The following is a 21087-nucleotide window of genomic DNA, read 5'->3' as shown; positions in this document are numbered from 1 at the left end:
GTCAAACGTTCGACGGGTCTACCAGGATTACCTGGACGGAGTGGCTTACTTAAAAAAGACAGGATAACCCAGGGTTTTAGGTGAATACACCTGGCTTCCAAGCCTGACTTTTATAGCCTATTACAAGGTTATAGACTCTTGGTTCTTTTAGAAGCAAAGAGCCCCCTAGTAATATTTTGAGCTGTGCTCAATGGGTGCCTATGTTTGAGTTGTGCTTTGCAACAGACTCTCTTCGGCACCTTTTTAGCTTGGGTGGCAAGCCCCCAAGTGTTTTTTATGTGTGGCTTGTTAGCCAGATAAATGGGTAATTAGAACTCCGCTTTATAAACAGAAGCCCCCATGTAATCGAAAACCTTTCAAGGAATAACAGCAGAGGCCCCGCTTTAACAATGATGCCAGTTTATTATATTGATATAATATATACATTGTCAATAATATGTACATAAGAGGAGCCTATGACTCAAGTGTAGTAAGGCCGAAGATGAGCTATATTCAACGGCCGGTGGGTCTCCTCCTCCGCTTTACGTGAGTCTTTCTGCTCTCGAACATCAATAAGGTAGTATGACCCGTTGTGCAGATTCTTGCTGACCACGAAGGGTCCTTCCCAAGGCGGGGATAACTTTTGCATATCAGTCTGATCCTGGATGACCCGGAGCACCAGATCCCCTTCTTGAAACGTTCTGGTTTTAACCCGACGATTGTTTTAACGACGCAGATCTTGCTGGTAAATCGCCGAACGCGCTGCTGCTATATCATGCTCCTCATCTAACAGGTCAAGGGCTTCCTGACGTGCCTTCTCATTGTCAGCTTCAACATAAGCCGCCACACGGGGTGAGTCATGATGGATGTCACTAGGGAGAACCGCCTCTGCTCTGTAAACCATGAAGAAAGGTGTATAACCCGTAGATCTGTTGGGTGTGGTATTGATACTCCATAACACAGAAGGTAACTCCTCCACCCAACAACCCGGCGTCCGCTTTAAAGGAACCATAAGCCGGGGCTTGATGCCTCTTAGGATCTCTTGATTGGCTCTCTCCGCTTGACCATTAGATTGAGGGTGAGCCACTGATGACACGTCAAGCCGGATGTGCTCACGTTGACAAAATTCTTCCATAGCACCCTTGGATAGATTAGTACCATTATCTGTTATGATGATGTGTAGAAACCCAAACCGGAAAATCACCTTCTTGATCAATTGAACCGCCGTGGCCGCATCACACTTACTGACTGGCTCTGCCTCCACCCACTTAGTGAACTTATCAACTGCCACCAGAAGGTGGGTCTTCTTATCCTTGGACCTTTTAAAGGGCCCAACCATATCCAACCCCCAAGATGCAAATGGCCAAGTGATTGGAATCATCCTCAATTCTTGAGCCGGAACATGAGCGCGGCGTGCAAACTTCTGACAACCATCACACCTTTTTACCAAGTCCTCAACATCAACATGAGCCGTCAACCAATAAAAGCCGTGACAAAAAGCCTTAGCTACCAAGGATTTTGAACCGGTGTGGTGACCACAATCTCCTTCGTGGATCTCACACAAAATCTCACAGCCTTCTTCAGGAGACAAACAACGCTGAAATGCCCCTGTTACACTGCAATGATGCAATTCCCCATTGATAATGGTCATTGACTTGGATTGCTGGATTATCTGCCTGGCCAAAGTTTCGTCCTCCGGTAACTCGCCCCGGTTCATATACGCCAAATATGGGACCATCCAATCCAGGATAACATGAAGAGCTGCCACTAACTGAGCCTGTAGGTCAGGAACAGCCAAATCCTCCTCCGTAGGTAGCTTGACTGACGGGTTATGCAAAACATCCAGAAAAACATTGGGTGGAACCGGTTTACGTTGGGAACTCAAATGTCTTAAAGCGTCCGCCGCTTCATTCTTTCGCCGGTCCACATGGTCAACTTGATAACCCTTGAAATGACCTGCAACAATATCTACTTCTCGACGATATGTTGCCATGAGTGGGTCCTTGGAATCCCAAGTACCAGATACTTGCTGAGCCACCAGGTCTGAGTCACCAAAGCACTTAACCCGGCTTAGATTCATCTCCTTAGCCATTCGAAGACCATGGAGTAAAGCCTCATATTCAGCTGCATTGTTAGTGCAAGGGAACATTAAATGGAGAACATAACAAAACATATCACCTCATGGGGAAGTTAACACGACTCCAACCCCCGAGCCCTCTAATTGCCTGGAGCCATCAAAATGAATAGTCCAATAAGTATGATCCGGCTTTTCTTATGGTGCCTGTAACTCTGTCCAGTCATTGATAAAATCCACAAGCGCTTGGGACTTGATCGTCGTGCGAGGCATATATTTTAATCCGTGAGGCCCAAGTTCAATAGCCCACTTAGCAACTCGGCCAATTGCCTCCCTGTTCTGGATTATATCTCCCAAAGGGGCATAACTGACAACTGTGATGGGATGACCTTGAAAATACTGCTTGAGCTTCTGGCTTGCCATAAAAACTCCATACACTAGCTTCTGCCAATGAGGGTACCACTGCTTAGACTCAATAAGTACGTCACTGATATAATAAACCGACCGTTGAACCGGATACTCCTTCCCAGCTTCCTTACGCTCCACCACAATGGTCACACTGACAGCCCGGGAATTAGATGCCACATACAACAACAACGGCTCTTTATCGACCGGAGCAGGAAGAACAGGTGGCTCGGCTAACTGCTTCTTCACATCCTCAAACGCCGCATTAGCAGCATCACTCCAGACAAAATTGTCTGTCTTCTTCATCATCTAATATAGAGGGATTGCTTTCTCTCCTAAACGGCTGATAAACCGGCTCAATGCTGCCATATGGCCCGCCAGACGCTGAACATCGTTGATACATGCCGGTTTATCCATAGACTTAATAGCCTTGATCTTTTCCGGATTAGCTTCAATACCCCTGTTAGACACTAGAAAAAACAAGAGCTTTCCTACCGAAACACGAAAAACACACTTGGCTGGATTAAGCATCATCTTATAGACCCGAAGATTATCAAAGGTTTCCTTGAAGTCAGCTATCAACGTCACCTCCTTTCTGGACTTCACCACAATATCATCCACATAAGCATGAATATTGCGCCCAATCTGGTCATGATGACAATTCTGCACACAACGCTGATAAGTCGCCTGGGCACTCTTAAGCCCAAAAGGCATAGGTACATAGCAGAAGGCTCCAAAGGGAGTTATAAAAGTTGTCTTCTCCTGATCCTTAACTGCCATTTTAATCTGATGGTAACCAGAATAAGCATCCAGAAAGCTCAAACGCTCACAGCCCTCCATAGCATCAATGATTTGATCAATACGAGGGAGAGCAAAGGGATCAGCTAGACAAGCCTTGTTCAAATCTGTGTAGTCCACACACATCCGCCAAGTGCCGTTCTTCTTAAGCACGTACACCGGGTTAGCTAACTACTCAGGGTGAAAAACCTCCACAATAGACCCTGCTGCCAAGAGCCGGGCTACCTCCTCACCATTAGCCTTACACCTTTCTTCATTGAAGCGACAGAGAAACTGCCTGACCGGTTTAAACTTAGGATCAATATTAAGAGTGTGCTCAGCGAGTTCCCTCGCTACACCTGGCATGTTAGAAGGTTTCCATGCAAAGATGTCCCGGTTCTCATGGATGAACTCGATGAGCGCGCCTTCCTATTTCGGATCCAAGTTAGCGCTGATGCTAAACTGCTTGGATGAATCACCAGGAACAAAATCAACTAACTTGGTTTCCTCAGCCAATTTAAACTTCAATGCCGAATCATGCTATGTAGTTGGTTTTTTCAAAGAAGTCATGTCTGCCGGATCAACATTGTCTTGGTAGAACTTCAATTCCTTTGTTGCACAAACCAACTCAGCATAAGCCGCATCACCTTCCTCACATTCCAAAGCAATCCGACGACTCCCATGCACCGTGATGGTCCCTTTATGTCCCAGCATCTTGAGCTGCAGATAAACATAACAGGGCCTTGCCATGAACTTAGCATAAGCCGGTCGTCCAAACAGAGCATGATATGGGCTCTTGATTTTCACCACTTCAAACGTCAATGTCCAAAAGCAACCTCTAGAGCTATCTTACCGACTGGATACACGGATTTACCAGGTACCACACCATGGAAAATAGTGTTAGATGGTTTAAGATTTTTATCTGTCAATCCCATGCGACGAAAGGTTTCATAATAAAGGATATTGATACTACTCCCTCCATCAATGAGCACCTTGGTAAATTTGTATCCTCCAACCTGAGGCGCCACCACCAATGCCAGATGACCCGGATTATCAACCCGGGGTGGATGATCCTCTCGACTCCACAAAATGGGTTGTTCAGACCAGCGTAGATAATGGGGCACTGCTGGTTCAACAGAGTTTACTGCCCTTCTATGAAGTGTCTGATCGCGTTTGCATAAGCTAGTGATGAAGACGTGATACTGCCCACTATTCAACTGCTTTGGATTGCTTTGATAACCCGATTGCTGCTGCTGCTGACTCCCCTGATGATTATGACCACCCTGGCTGCCTTGATTGCCATGTCCGCTTCGGTTGCCTGGAAATCCTGAACCGAAACTGCCTCCACCATAACCCGGCCCATGAGAACCACCTCCTGAACCGGCGGGAGGTCGATGATTGTATCGGAAAAGATCCAAGTTTTTGAACTCCTGCATTATAAAACAAAAATTCGAAAGGTGAGTGGCTGGTCTCTCTTGTGTCCCGTGCCTTGGATAAGGCTGGTTTAACAAGCGCTCCAGATTGATACCTGACCCTCCATTGCATGGGGGTGGTTTACCCCTACGCCACTGATTATTATTTTGCGTGTTCGTGTTAGCCACAAAATCCAAACTGTTATCCACTGTACGCTTACATTGTTTCCATGACCCACAGGATTATGCTGCTGACCCTTGTTACTGCCACTCTTCTTTCCCTTCCCCGGCTTTTCATCATCAGACTCGGGGGCCTTGGTACTATCAGAGTTGGCATACTTAACCAGAGCTGCCATAAGCGTTCCCATGTCATTGCAGTGACGCTTGAGCCGTCCCAATTTCAGCTTCAAAGGCATGAACCGGCAATTGCCCTCCAACGGTAAGACTGCTGTATCTGCATTAATGCGGTCCGATGAATGCAAGATTTCCAACACCCGGCGCACCCAACGAGTTGTCGATTCACCTTCTTCTTGGACACAGACGGCTAAGTCTATAATTGACATGGGCTGCTTGCATGTGTCCTTGAAATTATGGATAAACCGAGCCTTTAACGCAGCCCACGACCCAATGGAGTTAGCTGGCAAACTTTTTAGCCAAGTGCGAGTTGTTCCTTCCAACATCATGGTGAAGTATTTAGCACCAGCCACATCATCCACATCCAGCATCTCCATTGCCCTCCCGTAGCTTTTGATCCATGTCTCGGGGGGTAAACCGGCACTGTAATTGGGCACTTTGCGGGGACCTTTGAAATCCTTGGGCAGCCATACATTATGTAGAGCCGGGACGAGACACGGCACCCCCAAAGAGCTGGAGGTAACTCCTGGCTCCACCGAAGTTGTTGGACGAACCGGAGTAAGCTGACGGGCCGTGTACTGCGCTGCTAACACGGCTTCTCGATGCGCTCTGCCTTGATCCACCAAATCCTGAGCATTAGCACCACCTGCCTGATTATGCCCTCAGGCGGGTTACGGTCTCGCGCACTGCTTGACACGCTCGGTTAATCAAAGTGCCTGCTGTAACTCCGGCTTGGGTGGGGAGTGGAATGAATTCTCTCGCGGCTGTGTGAATACGCTTGTTGCTGTGTCAAAGCTGTCTGAAGGAGCTCCCTAGCCCATCGCATCTCAACCGCTACGGGGGACTCACCTTCGAATGGGAGGGCTGCCAATCGTGAAGCAGCGGCGACTATGTTATCCAGGGGGTTGGAGTAATGACCCAGATGCGTTGACAGGCGCTGGGACGGGATATTCTGACTAGGCGGATCCACAGTGCGCTGCTGAACTGGCACCCCCGTTCCAGGTGCTTCTACCCGTTTTACTACTGGCTGATTGCTGGTTCCCGCTCCTGGCGTCTTAAAGATGTTCCTTGGCTCATAAACCGGAGGTAGGTGGGACCGGTACGTTCTCCTCATTACATCATTTGATGCGTTCTGATCCAGCATAAGCCGATAAGACTGTGCATCTAACTCGGCCCACTCCGCAACCATCCTGGTGTACTCGGCTGCCAGATCTGCCTTGGCTTGAGCTATCTGATCCTTTACTTTCGCGACTTCTGCGTTATGCTGATCCTGATTCACCATGTTAACATCAGCCGCTAGCAGTGTTGCAAAGCGTCGAACAAATCGGACAAAACTTGAGCCGGCGGTGGAGCAGGGCCTCCCGCCCCAGTTGCTGTCGCTGCTGCTGAACCGGAGATCATTGCTGCTGCGGTTGAAGAATGATGCGCTGACTGTGTACCGGCCATGAAGATCGCAACTCGGCTCGATGGATCAAGGGGGTCTGGAATACTGTCGCCACCGGAATAGCCCCCAAACCGGCCATCTTGCAGTTGGTACAATGACTCGTTCTCTCTAGTAGATGACTCGTCATCAGAGTAAACGACGGTTTCACCACCAGATACCGATCTATCCTCAGATTCCACTCCGTGGATGACTCCCACGAAGGCACACTTCATGGCAGGCTGAACCCGGGCGGATCTCGCACGCTGAGCCGTTTCGACGATGTTGGTGCAGATGTCCGACTCAGGGCCCGGTTCGTCGATGTTGCCAATGAAGACGTGAATACCACCGAAGGGGACCCGATATCCATACTCAATTGAACCGGCCTCAGGGCCCCTGCCTTCATCGTCGATGTAGAGCTTGCCGCGACGACACTTGGTCATCTGGCCCACAACGTATCCCTTGAGCCCTTCAAAGCTGCCCTCTAAGAACTTGAAACCATCGTGCGATAGCCCTACGGTGGGCGCCAACTGTTGTGGAGTTGTCACGGCAGATGTCCTAGTGTGAGGACTTAGTCGTAGAGCCAACGCATCGTAGTTAGCTTAAAGGGGTTAAAGAGGACAAAGTACGCAAGGAATTATACTGGTTCGGCCCCTTACGGTGAAGGTAAAGCCTACTCCAGTTATGATGGGATTGCTAGGGTTTCGATGACCAGAGAGCGAATCCTCTTTGCCTGGCTCTCGAGTTGTTGTTTCTTGTCCTTGAACCGTCGCCGGGTCGTCCCTTTATATACACAGGTTGACACCCGGCAGTTTACAGAATCCCGGCCGGCTCATAAATGTGTCCGGCTCGGTTTCTATCCTTTCCTATCTTACAATACAAGTTACACGCCTTATGGCGGTTTATGTCTACGGGCCCTAATCTGCCTTTGTGCCCTGGGCTTTTAGACCTTTCATATTGAAGTGCCATACTCCTTGTCTTCATGGGCTTCAATATACATAACTCCTTATGGGTATAACCCGGCCCCTCCTGGGCGGTTTATACTCAGTAGTTATACCTCCAACAAGTATCATGCATATGATATATACTAGTGTATGATACTACTTCCGTAATGCATAGTATTATAAGTTAGTATCTTAGGTTGTCTTATTAATTGTCATGCATCACACAAAGTAATACAACATTTAATATGACATGGTATCATGATATGATACCACATCCTCTCTTTCCTCATTTAATTGTGTGCCACATCATCTAGAAAGTCTAGTTGGCATGCATGATACCGCTTATGATACTACCATTGCATCCAGCCTAATCCGGAAAGGAGGGAGTAATACTAGCTAGTCTATGATATACTAGCTACCTCACTAAGAGCATGATTAATAATACAGCCAAGGGTCAGCTATAAGAAGTTGCCATGTCATATACAACCAACCTCTTAGCAGGCATGTACAATAATAAGTTTTAAATATATACTAGTTTATCAATAGTTGGCCCACCTTACATCCGCACAAAGTGTCTTGGGTATTATGTTGCAGCTGGCTCTACTAACCAAGAGCCCGCTTCTCTTCTCTCTCCTCTTCTCTTTCCTCCAACTAAAGCACATATATATTATTCTATTCCTTATAGCCTACCTAGACTACCCATAGTGGGAGTAACATATATAGGTAGTAACATCACATGTATCTAGATAAAATAGATGATGTGGCAAGCAATAAATGAAGAAAGAGAGGAAAGTGGTAAGATAGCTCAAGGCAAGATGAGGCTATAGCCTAATAAATGAAGTGTTGCATGTTACTACACATATGTTACTCCCCACTATAGAGGTAGTAAAATAGACTAGTAAAGTTCTATGTTACTACCCATTACGGCTAGTCTTATGTCACACTATTGTACTTGGTCTAATGCATAGTATCATAGAGTAGCTAGTATCATATGTAGTACTTTATTTATATTGTCATGCATGACACAAAGTAGCATAGCATTTATTATGATACAGTTTCATGATATGATACTTAAACCTCTGTTTCTTCATTTAATTAATTCTATGACAGCTCATCAAAATTGCCTAGTTGGCATGCATGAAGCAACACCAACAACATGCATTGTGCGTCTAGTAATCCATCACAGTCGTAGTTGCTGCATGCGCAACTCGGGTTGCAGTTGCAGGTGAGCATAGTGACACTGCATGGCCATCCATCAATAGTGGCTGGTATGAGGATGACATCGCCATGTGCATCCTATTTGTATATAAATAACATGAATGAAGAGTATAAACATGTTTACGTACAACCTGAGTGGATTGATCTAGTGGTCATCAGACATGTAGTGTCATGCAAAGCTTCATTTATTAGGCTATAGAGTCAATTTTTTTGTATGCGTGTGATGCTACTCATAGAATGAGTAACTAGCTAAGTTTACTCAATTTACCTATCTCCTCATTAACTAATTGCCACATAGGTGAATTTGTTGTGTTGGACCCGATGTTACTCTTGAAGTTACTGCCACTATGGTTAGTCCTAGGCCTTGTTTGGTTCAACCTCCTCCTAAGGGGTATGGAGAGGAATGGATGGGATTTGGCTTGTACATGATTTAATCCCCCACAACCCCTGTTAATCCCCGTTAAAATCCCTTGAACCGCACATGCCCTTAAGGTTAAAAATGACCGGGATTACAGAGGACATGGTACAAACTTCAGGGATTTAAAGGAGAGGGTTTGTTTTCGACTATCTCTACAACCACAAGGTTTATAAATCAGACTTCACTCCCCCCTCACGCACATGCATGAGTACACACACGGTGCAGCGCATTTGCACACGAAAGGGCAAGTAACATGACAATTTGAGACACCTAGTTGTCCACTAAATGTGGGGTCTGGGACCAAATGTTAGCCATACTAATTGAGACCTGAACGCGGTGGCACAGTTATTGACTGAGTTTGTTTTTACTGGTATGTCAAATGAAAATATGGCTCGACACGTATTCAATTCAAAACGATCACTACAGGGAGAAAAGCAATTACTACTCCACTTCGGGACTTAGTTGCTAGGATTGCTCTCTTCTTCTCACTCTCTCACCCTCTCCAGATCTAAAGAAGATGGTGGTGCCCATTCTCTTTGTATCTCTCTCTCACCCTCTCCAGATCTAAAGAAGATGGCGGTGCCCATTATCTTTCTCTCTCTCTCTTCTCTCGGGTTGTCATAGATCCAGTCGGATCCCTTCCGCTGGTGGTCGCCGGTGGCGAGGGCGGAAGCCGACATGCCGTCTTCTCTGACCTGGCGCTAGCATGGGAGGTCCTCCGCACCCTTGCACCCCGTTGTTGTGTTGGTAGATCCTGCTGTCTGCCTCGCCTCATCCCGCGGACCAGAGGTATAAGTTCGTTTAGAACCAGCCTTGTTTTAATGGTCAAGCTCCCCACGTTGCTGCATCCCTTTTTACATCAAGTAAGGATTTTTCCCCACGTCGATGCATCTTGAATGTGGATATTCTTCTAGTATTACAAAGCCCCCCATGTAGCTAGCTCTGTTGGCTTGTTGAACACTCAAACACCGCCTAAATTTTTACTATTAGAGGAAAAAAGGTACTATAGATACTAGCTAACAAACCGATCTCTTGGATGGAAAAGGAAATAAAGATGCTGGCCTAACCGGTCTCTTTGTAGAAAAGGGACAGAAAGTGGGAGTGTTGCATCGACAATGCTACCGAGAATGAGCACGTCTAGATTTCCTGTGGTCACATAGGAAAGGTCACTGATGAGAAAAAAATGCACAAATACAAACATGCCATGCATGTTTGCTGCACTCGGCAACACCTCTGCATCACCACTTTATGCCTAGGTGGATGTAAAACATGCTTGTGCCTCGCCAGTTCCTATGCCCTTACTAGTGTTGTTAATCTAACATCATGGGTAAAATGAAACAATGCCACTGTTATTGTGATGGCGTTGTTAGGTAATGATGCTATCAATCTATTGCCATTAACAAACTGAATCAATGCCACCACCGTTTTATGAAATGCTTCTGTCTTGCTTTATTTCTCATAAGGAGTGTTTTGGGCCGTTACACTAAAATCTGACACCGATAACATAGCTGCTTCTCCGTGGAACTGCACAAAATTTAATTGCACAATGGTTGACACAACTATGTGTTTCTCTTTTTCTGTATCACCCTTTGTTAGAACGATCATTCCTATTAACCATGCACGCACGTACTAATCAAGTGCTACTCTCAATATGTCATCATAGAATAATAATGGAATTGTTATGCATGTTAATGTAGGCCCCAGGCAATCTAGTTCAAGTGTTGATTTGATGTGATGACACATCTTAGTTAATGGCAATTTTTTATACTATCCATGTAATGCCATTGATAACATATGAGATGTTGTTGTTAATCATATGCCTCTGCAAAAAAAGACACTGCTTAAATAACCCTATGACATATTTGTTCAAATAGGGCTATCTATCTCCATATGGTGTCTATTTGTGCTAACGGAAGCACAACCTCAATTTTAGTGGAACCTGCTGTCAGCACACCTCACGGTGCTCCATGTATTCCTACATTCATAGCTAGGTAGAATGACCAACGCAAAATGGAATAAGCTTATTCGTACGTTGACTTGCTGTAACAGCCTGGATTTTGGCCCTTTTCTTTTTCTTTTTGAATTATTGGTTTTTGCTCTGTTTTTCTTTTTGGAGTGGTTCTATGGCCTTGTCACCTGGGAAATCATCTTCATTTACTCTCCCAAGTGGCTCATATTTCTCAAAACCTTGCCAAGATCATGTCACTTCACTCCTTGACCAAATCCTAAAATCTTCTTCTCAGGAATATTCCTTTTTCTATTAAAGGAATAATCCTATCTGCCCTAGATGTGAAGCAACGTATATTTCTGTCCATCCAAAAATTCCCAATTAATTCTCATAATTTATTTGGGTCATATATTGCTCAAATATGCCCAAACTTTCCTGTCCTAGCCCAAGAATAACCCCCCAATAATTAATCTTCATTTTTGTCAAGTGTGCGTTTTTGTGAAGGAAGTGCCACCTATCCTTTCCTGATTGCTCCCAAACCTTTTGGGCATGTTCTTATGTCCAAATAATTTCCTCATGCCAAAATTCTATTTTATTTGCCTAGCCCATATCCCTCAATGAATTTTCAAACTCTCTGCCAGACAGAAGGCACTGTGAAGGAAGTAGTAACTAGGAGTACCCAAATGAGTTGAAATTTTGCATGCCTCTTCATGTGCTCATATATTTATCCTCCTCCAAAGTTCATATCCATCTCTTGAACTATGTGAGCACAAGACCAAATCTTTGATTCTGGCAATATTTTCAGGTTGTGAAGCAAGTGCATTTTATATTGCTTCATTAATTCTGAGAAAATACCAGATTGTTCTTCAACCCAAATAACTTCTCTTCACCAAATTTGGCACCATTTCACCTAGCCAATATTTCTCTAGAATGTTTGCAAGTTTCTGGTCAGCAAGGATGTTTGGGAAGCAAGTACCATTTTGGTAAATCCAATTGGTATGAAACTTATACAACATCTTTATATGATCAAATAATGAAGCAGTGCCAAACTTGAGCTCAAGTGCCCACACCATTTGAGTGCATCATCCAAATCTCATTTCTGGAGCATTTTGGTCAGTTGCAATGCAACTATGATTTATATTGATCCACTTCTTCTCCAAGTTACCAGGATGAAAGTCCTTCTTTACCTCAACCTCGCAGACAACTCCATTGGATCCAAAACCCTTCCTGTTGATTACTAGTGCTCACCCAAGTTTACAGCAGTAAACTTCAGAGGGTTCTCACCGTTTAACCAGATCACTTTTAATCGATCTACCACCACGGTTGCAACCTCCCCTGGATGGACTACGCCCTAGACAATGTTTGCCCACCCTTGGCATCTTCTCCTCGCTAGTCTGCATGGTGACCACCGACTTGGCATGCAGTGCGTGCGTCTAGAATGGTTTCTTGCTCGGGCCCCTCCTCTGCTCGGTGTCTCAGCAAGCACGAGCATGTCCCACTGTTTTACCGCGTCGTCGCCGTCCTCCTGGACCTCTTTCCCCCTCCGTAAAACCCCTCGCCGACGCTCACCGACGCTCGCCCACGGGTGCACTACGGCCGACCGGTCAGTGGTGGCGCCGTGGCTTCTTCGTCTTCTTGTCCCCGAGCTCCGCTCGTCTCCGTGGCCTCTGCGGCTCGTCCGCACCCCCTCGTCGCATTCCCACGCCTCCCCGTGATCACTGGCGTTCGCTAGAGCCTCGGTCGGACGTGCCCGGCGACACCCGAGCCCGTGCCCCTCGCTCCCGCCTATATAAGGCCACCCCGAGGCCCTCCCGAGCTAATCAGCCTCCTCACAAACCTCCCAGCTCCCTCCCCAACCTCTCCATTGAGCTCGAACGGCCCTCCTGCTCCACCATCACCGCCATGGCCGCCACGGCCACGCTCCCCGATTGGCTCAAGCCCGAGCCCCTCTCCCACTTCCTCCTCCACCAGAGCACCTACCAGATCATGGCTGAGCTCCCTCACCGTTCCCCTCCTCTGCCAGAGCCCCGTAGCATCGAGTTCGATGGTGCCCGAAGCTCCTGTCCGCCGTGGCCGAGGCCCTGCCTCCTCCAGCTCTCGTCGGTGCACGTGAAGAGCCTAGGCGGATGCGTCTCCCCATGCTGGTCACTCCGGTGGCCGGGGCGTCGCCTGAGTCGACCCGAGCTGCCCAGACGAGCATCAGCCACTCCGTGTTGACCCAGCCCGGTGGTGACGTGGATAAGTGGACGGCCCCACCCGTAAGCCTCACATCTTTGACCATCGCCCCGGGCCCGCCCCTTGCTGACGTGGTTAAGTGGAAACACATTCCACTGAATACGTCTTCCTGAAGAGATAGCGTATTCTGGCTCTATTCTAGAGCGGAATACGTTTACGCTGCAGAGAGGCGTACCCTTAGAAGTGTGCTTTCATTTTTTCTGTCCAGGCCCAGTTTGTAAAGTTTTTTCTTACAGATGGGTCCCAAGTAGAAAAACCCTTATATCTTTTTGCTCGCAACTCCAAATGAGGTGAATCCAAAGCCCACGTCTTTGTTTTATCTAGCCCTTTTTGTTGGTAACATTTTCATGATGTTTTGACATTTTGAAAATGACCATTTTGCCCCTGCTCTTATTCAGCCCCCTCCGAGAGAGTATGTTTTCAGGCGATCCTTTCTGCGAGTTTCTCGCACCTTGTCCCGGTGATTTCATCCACCCCAGGCAAGCCACACCCTCCATTTGCATGATTGCAATGCAGTGACATGGTTTAGATTATTTGAACTTGTTTAAAATATTGCTTTAGCTACATGCCCTTGTGCATGGCAATTTCTCGGAGTTGTATTTTTATCTTGTTATTGCCATGATGTTGCTTGGAGTTCTAGGACTTATATTTTGCAGCTTATGTGGTTGACATGTTGCCATTGGATTATTAGTGGCTTATGTTATGATTATTTTCATGGCGGTGTTGGATATGATATTTTGGATTATTACTTTGGATGTCATGCTGCCTTTGGATTATTAGTGGTTAGTATGATTATTTTCATGATGATACCTGTTATTATATTTTGGGAGTATTACTTTGGATGTCATGCTGCCTTTGGATTATTAGTGGTTAGTATGATTATTTTCATGATGGTACATGTTATTATATTTGGGAGTATTACTTTGGATGTCATGCTGCCTTTGGATTATTAGTGGTTAGTATGATTATTTTCATGATGGTGCCTGTTATTATATTTGGGAGTATTACTTTGGATGTCATGCTGCCTTTGGATTATTAGTGGTTAGTATGATTATTTTCATGATGGTACCTGTTATTATATTTGGGAGTATTACTTTGGATATCATGCTGCCTTTGGATTATTAGTGGTTAGTATGATTATTTTCATGATGGTAGTTGATGTTCTGTTGCTTGGAGTATTATTTTCGGTAATGATGTTTACATGTGGATCTTAGCCGAATAGCTTTATTCTTGTTATTGGAGTAGTAGGAGTATTGTTTTCAGATTCATCATGAAAGTAGTATTGTGCTACCCTTGGAGTATTTTGAGATGATGAGATTATGTTTGGATTATTTGTTGGATATTGTTATGACTTGGATTATAGTTGATATTGGAGTATCGGTTACCACAGTTATATTTTTGGGGATAAATTCCGTCATTAAGTTGGTCAGGTGCCGCCAAATCAAACTTTTTCAGTGCAACCCCATTTGCCTTTGTGGGAAGGCCTTAATGCGAGCTATTGTCGTGACCTCTTGTCGGTGCCTACAACTAGGGAAGGTTATGGGCGTGCTTACCCTGATCAGGTAGGCAGACATAACCTTGTGTGCTCGTTGATGAGATTATGGTATCGAGTCCCCAAGTGGGAGTGTACCCGAGTGGGAGTGTTTTGACCACGACGGTGGTCAGGGTGTCTTTGGTAGACACAGGGCCACCCAGGACCTGCCCGTTGGGGATTTGGGTCGGAGTGGCCGGGAGAGCGTCATGGCAGTAGATCGGTTTCGTCGGAATGCCGTTGGTCCACCCGAATGGGATGCTGAGGCCATGGGTTCCATGGTGTGGGTACAGCGTGCTACCTCTGCAGAGTGTATTAATCTATCGATAGTCGTGTCCTCGGTCATGGGCATGGGTTCATATTAGGTCCCACCGTTCGATCAACACTCACATGACGGAATGACTTATAGGTGATTCATATGTTGATATGTTGAGCAGTACAGATTGGCAGGATGTTGATGATGATGTTGGAGACCAAGTTTTGGTCGTGGTTGTGATCGCCGGAAAGATCACAGTTTGAGACCAAGTGTTGGTCATGGTAGTGATCGCCGGAAAGATCACCATATGGTTTTGATCATGAGTTGATCGGGATGGTATATTGCTTGGCCGGTTAGCCAAGAGAGATATGGTTATGGAGATTTGAGATGGTGATTTATCAGCATTGTATTAGTTCATCTCATGCTTAGTAGTTGCTTCATCATGGTAGTTGTTAATTAATTAACCTTTTAATGCTATGTTATTGTCTTGCCTTGATGTTTATGGTTGTTGTGAGCTTGCAAGTACATTCAATGTACTGACCTGGCGTGTCATGCCAGATTGCAGGTGATGCCGTGATTGCTTGATTGCTTGTCATGGTTTTCATTCATGCGAGCTAGATCGTGTCCCAGCCAGATTCCCTCCGGAATGGAGTTCACCACCTTCGTCGTTGTTCCACTGCTATAAGTTTTCCGCTGCTAAGAGTGGTTCCGCTGCTAGCATAGAGCAAGTGTAGTATCGCAGGCGTAGTGTCGCCATGCTGATGTGATCATTGTAACATCAGACCCGTGTAATTATTATTTTTGTAATAAGAGCTAATTTGTTCTATGTCAAGCAGTGCTATATTCCAGAGACTTCTCCTCGATCTCTAGGCTGGAATATGGGGCGTTCCGGTTTCTCTGAGCCGGGGTGCCACAGGCTTGGTATCAGAGCAGGTCTGGCTGTAGGACACCCTAGTCAGCGCGAGTGGTAGAAACTGGTAGAAATCGGTAGTTTAGAGGTGGTCTTGTTTGTCGCATTTGGTTGTTGCATTTGTTTGTTGCATAGCATGCATGTAGCCTTATTATTTTGTTACTAACAGTTTAATCTGATGAGTGTAGGTGGCATCGGTCCGCATCCACTACAGCTCAGCCTTTACATTTCTCCAGTTTTCTTTTCTTGCTCATTCTTCGGTGTTTGGCGTCATTTATGTCCCAACAGAGTGATGCCAAGTGATCCTGACACTGTTTGCAAAAATGGTGCTCAGGTATCGCGCCGAATTATTTCCTTCAGCCCCACCTTTTGTTTCGGTGGTAGACATGCTTCTATCACGGATCGTCCTTTTTCTTGTCATTTTGGCAACCCTTAATGATCGTAGTTATCAAGAAAGGGCAATGTCAGCAGCCTCAGTATTTCCCCACTATCCTATTTCTTGGACGGGTACAGATCTTTTCCCGTCCGCTTGATAATAATGTCGTTGCGACCTTCGTGTCCCACTAGATGATTACCGAATGCATCCTCGCCTCTGAGCTAGTCCAGGTTGCTACCTGGCTAAGCTAGCACTTGGTGTAGCACCGTTTACACCAACTGTTCCACACATTTATTCGTCCTCGTGCACAACGTCACAGCATGCTAGATCGTAGAACTAGAGATCCCGCGAGATTTGTGTGCTTAAGTAGGCATGCATATTGTGTGACTAGTAGTAATATGTGACATTGATTGTGTGTAAATTAATTGTTGTTGTGTTTTTTTGTTTAGTTGAGTTTTCTTTTGCTTCTTTCTTTTGGGCCCCGGTGTTACATTATTTTTCCCCTATAAAGAGTTGCTCATCAACTGACACCGGACTCGAAGAAGTAATAAGTATTTGAAATATTTGGAAGAAGCTCAGCTAAACATTATGGCCTTCTCGGTCAACCGCATGATATAAGGAATATCTGCTCAGAATACCAATTGTGTCTTGGATTGATTATCCGCATCAATTCTACAGCAGTAATGATCCAGCCAGCAGAAAGACAAGTCAGATGCAAGACCAACAGTATATTTTTTAGTCAAAGGTATGGAGCATAGGCAAAGTCTTGGCTCAACAATAAATGATACTTGAAATATGTTATACTCCAAGAGAAAGTCAGGATGTGATATGCTCAAGGAAGACAGTCAAACAAATTTTCCCATGCAAATGATCAGCCACAAAATATGATGGACGTGTGCATGGATTTCAGTCTGCATATCAGTATGAAGTTTTGGATATAAGAAACCCAACATTTTTCCACACGCTATCGGAAGAAATTTATGAGGAAAGGCTCCTCAAAATTTTTCCTCAACATGATATGTGAACTATTTCCGGTCCACGGTACCCGGTCTTTCTCAACAAGATACCTCGATAAAAGCTTCTGACAGACGGGAAATGAATTTTTCTCAACAAGCAAACCCGAGGAGAAGCTTCTCAAGTACGGAAACCCGGCTTCTCCTGCACACTACTCAGGTCAAGCTTCGTGTGTAAGCTATCAAGGCTTCTTCTGCATGCTACACATGCAAAAGCTTCGAGCAGAAGCTAATGATCCTTCCTCGGCAAGCTACACAAATGGCTTTTCTCTGCAGATCAAGGATCAGATTTGCAATAAGTTTGTCAGAGATATACCTAAGAAAGGTACGGATCTAACAACCTCGTGAGCCATGCAAATGAAGATAAGCAGAGATACATCTCATGAATTACAAGGATCGACAAGATCAGGAGATGACATCACGAAATCAACAGTCATCAAGGTCATTATTCATGCACCAGACAAGGTGATATATAAACTCTTGTCACCTTCTTGTATGATTGGCCTCAGCAATGAGCTCCGTACAGCTACAAACCTCGAGTACATGCCATATATGTGCAGACACATGTCAGAAAAACAAGCACAAGGAATAATGTCAAAAACATTAATCACATCCATGGTCATACGAAGAATCAAGGACATGTGTGGCCAAGTTATTTCAGCAAGGTATCCTAACAAAGAGAATCATGACCATTAAAAGGTGAGACTGACAACAAAGGTATGATGTATTTTGCATGACCATCAGGGTCCGGATACCCAAACCAGTTCGAGGCCATAATTCCATATGGATCCACAAAGACATATACCTTCAGCAGCCTACTCTATTTACAAGGCTTTGCATATCCCGATGACCTGCTTGACATGGTTAGTGTGGAATATCCAAGTCTGTTCTGTCAGATCCAAGATTCCTTTGCAACATCAACGGTTTGACCTCAACGACAGAGTTAAAACATATCACAGTGTGTTACCAAAAATGGGTATACCGACAAAATGAGAAATTCAAAAGCTGAATAATCAGCTCAGACCCGGTATACTCGCCGACGGAATCAAGTACACGGTCAGTCTGTTAGGAAAAGCATTTGTCCGTCAGCCCTTGTCGGGCAAGGTCTCAAGATATAAATATTTGAGGTATGACATAGCTATAACTCCATGCACTGTTATATTGCTCACGACAGAAGGCAGTCAAATCTATGGTGTATGCCACATGCTCGAGCCAAAGGAAATAAATCAAGATAAATCAGTGCACCTATGAGCAGTCAGATCCCGTTAGAAGATGGCCATGATTAATTCTAAGCATTTAATGAACCCAGAAGGCTTGCAACAACCCCATGATAGAAATAAAAAGGTTTTCATGACCAAAAAGAAATTTATGATCAGATCCGTCAGACATCACCCCAGATATGAGAAAATCAACGTCAGCAAAAGGATTTGGTATATGAGCAAAGACCCCTTGAAATTTGGGAAAAGCCACCCAGAGCAAGGTAAGTTGACCATCTGAAATTCTTGGGGGAACAATAGATAAAGGAAAAAGGATATCCGAGTTGGAACCGGTATCCTCAAGTCATACTTGTTCCCAGAGCAACTAAATCTCGAGGACAAGATTTCTTTAATGGGGTAAGAGTTGTAACAGCCTGGATTTTGGCCCTTTTCTTTTTCTTTTTGAATTATTGGTTTTTGTTCTGTTTTTCTTTTTGGAGTGGTTCTGTGGCCTTGTCACCTGGGTATTCCAGCGATTGCTTGTTTTTCTTTTGGACCGCCACCCAGGCTCAAAGGGATCATGAGATTATTCATGCTAGAAATTTCCGTGTGCAGCCAAAAGCTACTATGGGCTCTAGCATAGTTGACTAAGTTGTGCAAACTCTTACAGTGGTAGACTAGCAGATGTAGGGGAAAGTAGGTGTAACGGTCTACCCGATCGTAAGGTGCTAGCGCTACTGAAAGACTATGTCTCGGTCATCCGTTTCTCAAACACCATGTAGTGCGAGAACCCCAACGGAGGAGATCGAGTCTTGTGGGGAAAAGTGCGCAAACCTCTGCAGAGTGTATAAACTAATCATGATTAGTCGTGTCCCCGGTTATGGACATCTTGAGTATCTAGTACTTGGATTATCATGTGAATCTCATCATGTTACTCTAAATTCATATTGTTGGGTTTATTGATGTTTCTTAATTGGGATTGAGGATGCTGTCAACCATTCTCAATGTTTAACAACCACCATGATAGTTAAATAAAATTTATTCCTTTGCAGTAGGGAAAAATTGGCTTTACACAAAACTGTAACCATATAGCTTTCCACCAGCCAAATATGCATATAGTATAGTCTTATTCCTTCATTGCTCTCTATGTGTTACATTGCCAGCATATTCCATGTGCTGACCTGTTCGTGCTGCAATGTTCATGTTGCAGATTTTTCAGACGACGAGTAAGGTGCTTTTAGGTCGTGGTTCTATACTCAGTGATGCCGTCGGAGTTGATGGACTCACTTATCTTCCAAGCCTTCCGCTGTTATCCTTATTAGATGGCCTTAAGCCATATTTATTGTAATAATTTCTATTTTGAGACACTCGATGTAATAAGTGTGTGATTGCTACTCTGTTATAAATCCTTCAAGTACTGTGTGGTGTTAGCATTACTGATCCAGGGATGACACCGGAGCACAGAGATTGGACCATCTGAGGTCTGGTCGCTACAAGATGGTATAAGAGCACACGCTGACTATAGGACACGACCACTAAGCTAAAGCCCTAGATCACTACTCACTCTTCTCATTCTGACTTCTCATCTTTTCTACTCTTTTAGGATGGCGGATGCAAGGAACAAGTTCACACAGCGGATGAAGATACACCCTTTGGACGTCACTTGAAGGAAGTCACTAGATACCTGACCATAGGAGTACCAAGCTTCACCGGGACTTACAACGCCACTTTACCTGAAGAAGTGCGTTGGATGATTCAAGGTCAAGTTCCAGGAAGGACGTTCATGCTAGTCACTGAGCCCACAGAGTTTTCCTTTGATGCACCAACATGGAGTCTAGGAAAGAGCATGGTAGCTCACATCGCCATGGGACACATTGGAGAAGTTTACCGCAATGATCTCAAGGATACTATCTACCAGATTTGTGGGCGCCGAGATGAGCACTGGGAGATGATCAGCACCAGGAAGGATAGATCAGTTGCAGCTTTTATCCAGGAGTTAAACCAGCACATTCGACGTCAGGAGAACCAGATGTGCGCCGACATGATAGATCTGAGAAGGCAAGGACAAGAATCAAGGAACCGGAGGAAGAACTCAAGGCTACACGTGAAGATTATGAAGAGGAAATCGAAGTACTAGTGGAGAAGAATGACAATATGATCAAGAAGATTGGAATATTTATGGGAGGCCCTACACTAGTAGAAGAAGACAAAGAACCCAAGGAGATTTGCCCGGAAGACTACATCATCATCGACGACACCAACTTGGATCCAGATGATAACGATGATGACTATGAAGCTAGAGCAGATATCATGGAGTCTGCAACCGAAGAATATTTCTAGTAGACCACCCCATCAGTACTAGTAGTCCACCATGTAAACATAGTAGTCCAAGCACTTTGCGATAGTTAGATTGATTGTATGCCCTTGTTTGATTGAATGAAGTGAATTGTTTGCTTTTGCCTCATGTGCATATGGGTAGTGTTTTCTCTATAGGCCCCTCTCTATTCTTAAATCTCATCTTCTCTAAACCCTCAGATGCCTCCGAGACGTGACCCCGGATTTACCTTCCCACCGGAGCTCACCAAGTTGATCTAGCAGCAGAACACATTGATGCGGTTGCT

Source organism: Triticum urartu, chromosome 1 (assembly GCF_003073215.2).
Source record: "Triticum urartu cultivar G1812 chromosome 1, Tu2.1, whole genome shotgun sequence".
NCBI classification, from domain to species: Eukaryota; Viridiplantae; Streptophyta; class Magnoliopsida; order Poales; family Poaceae; genus Triticum; species Triticum urartu.
This window is presented reverse-complemented; position numbering follows the sequence as displayed.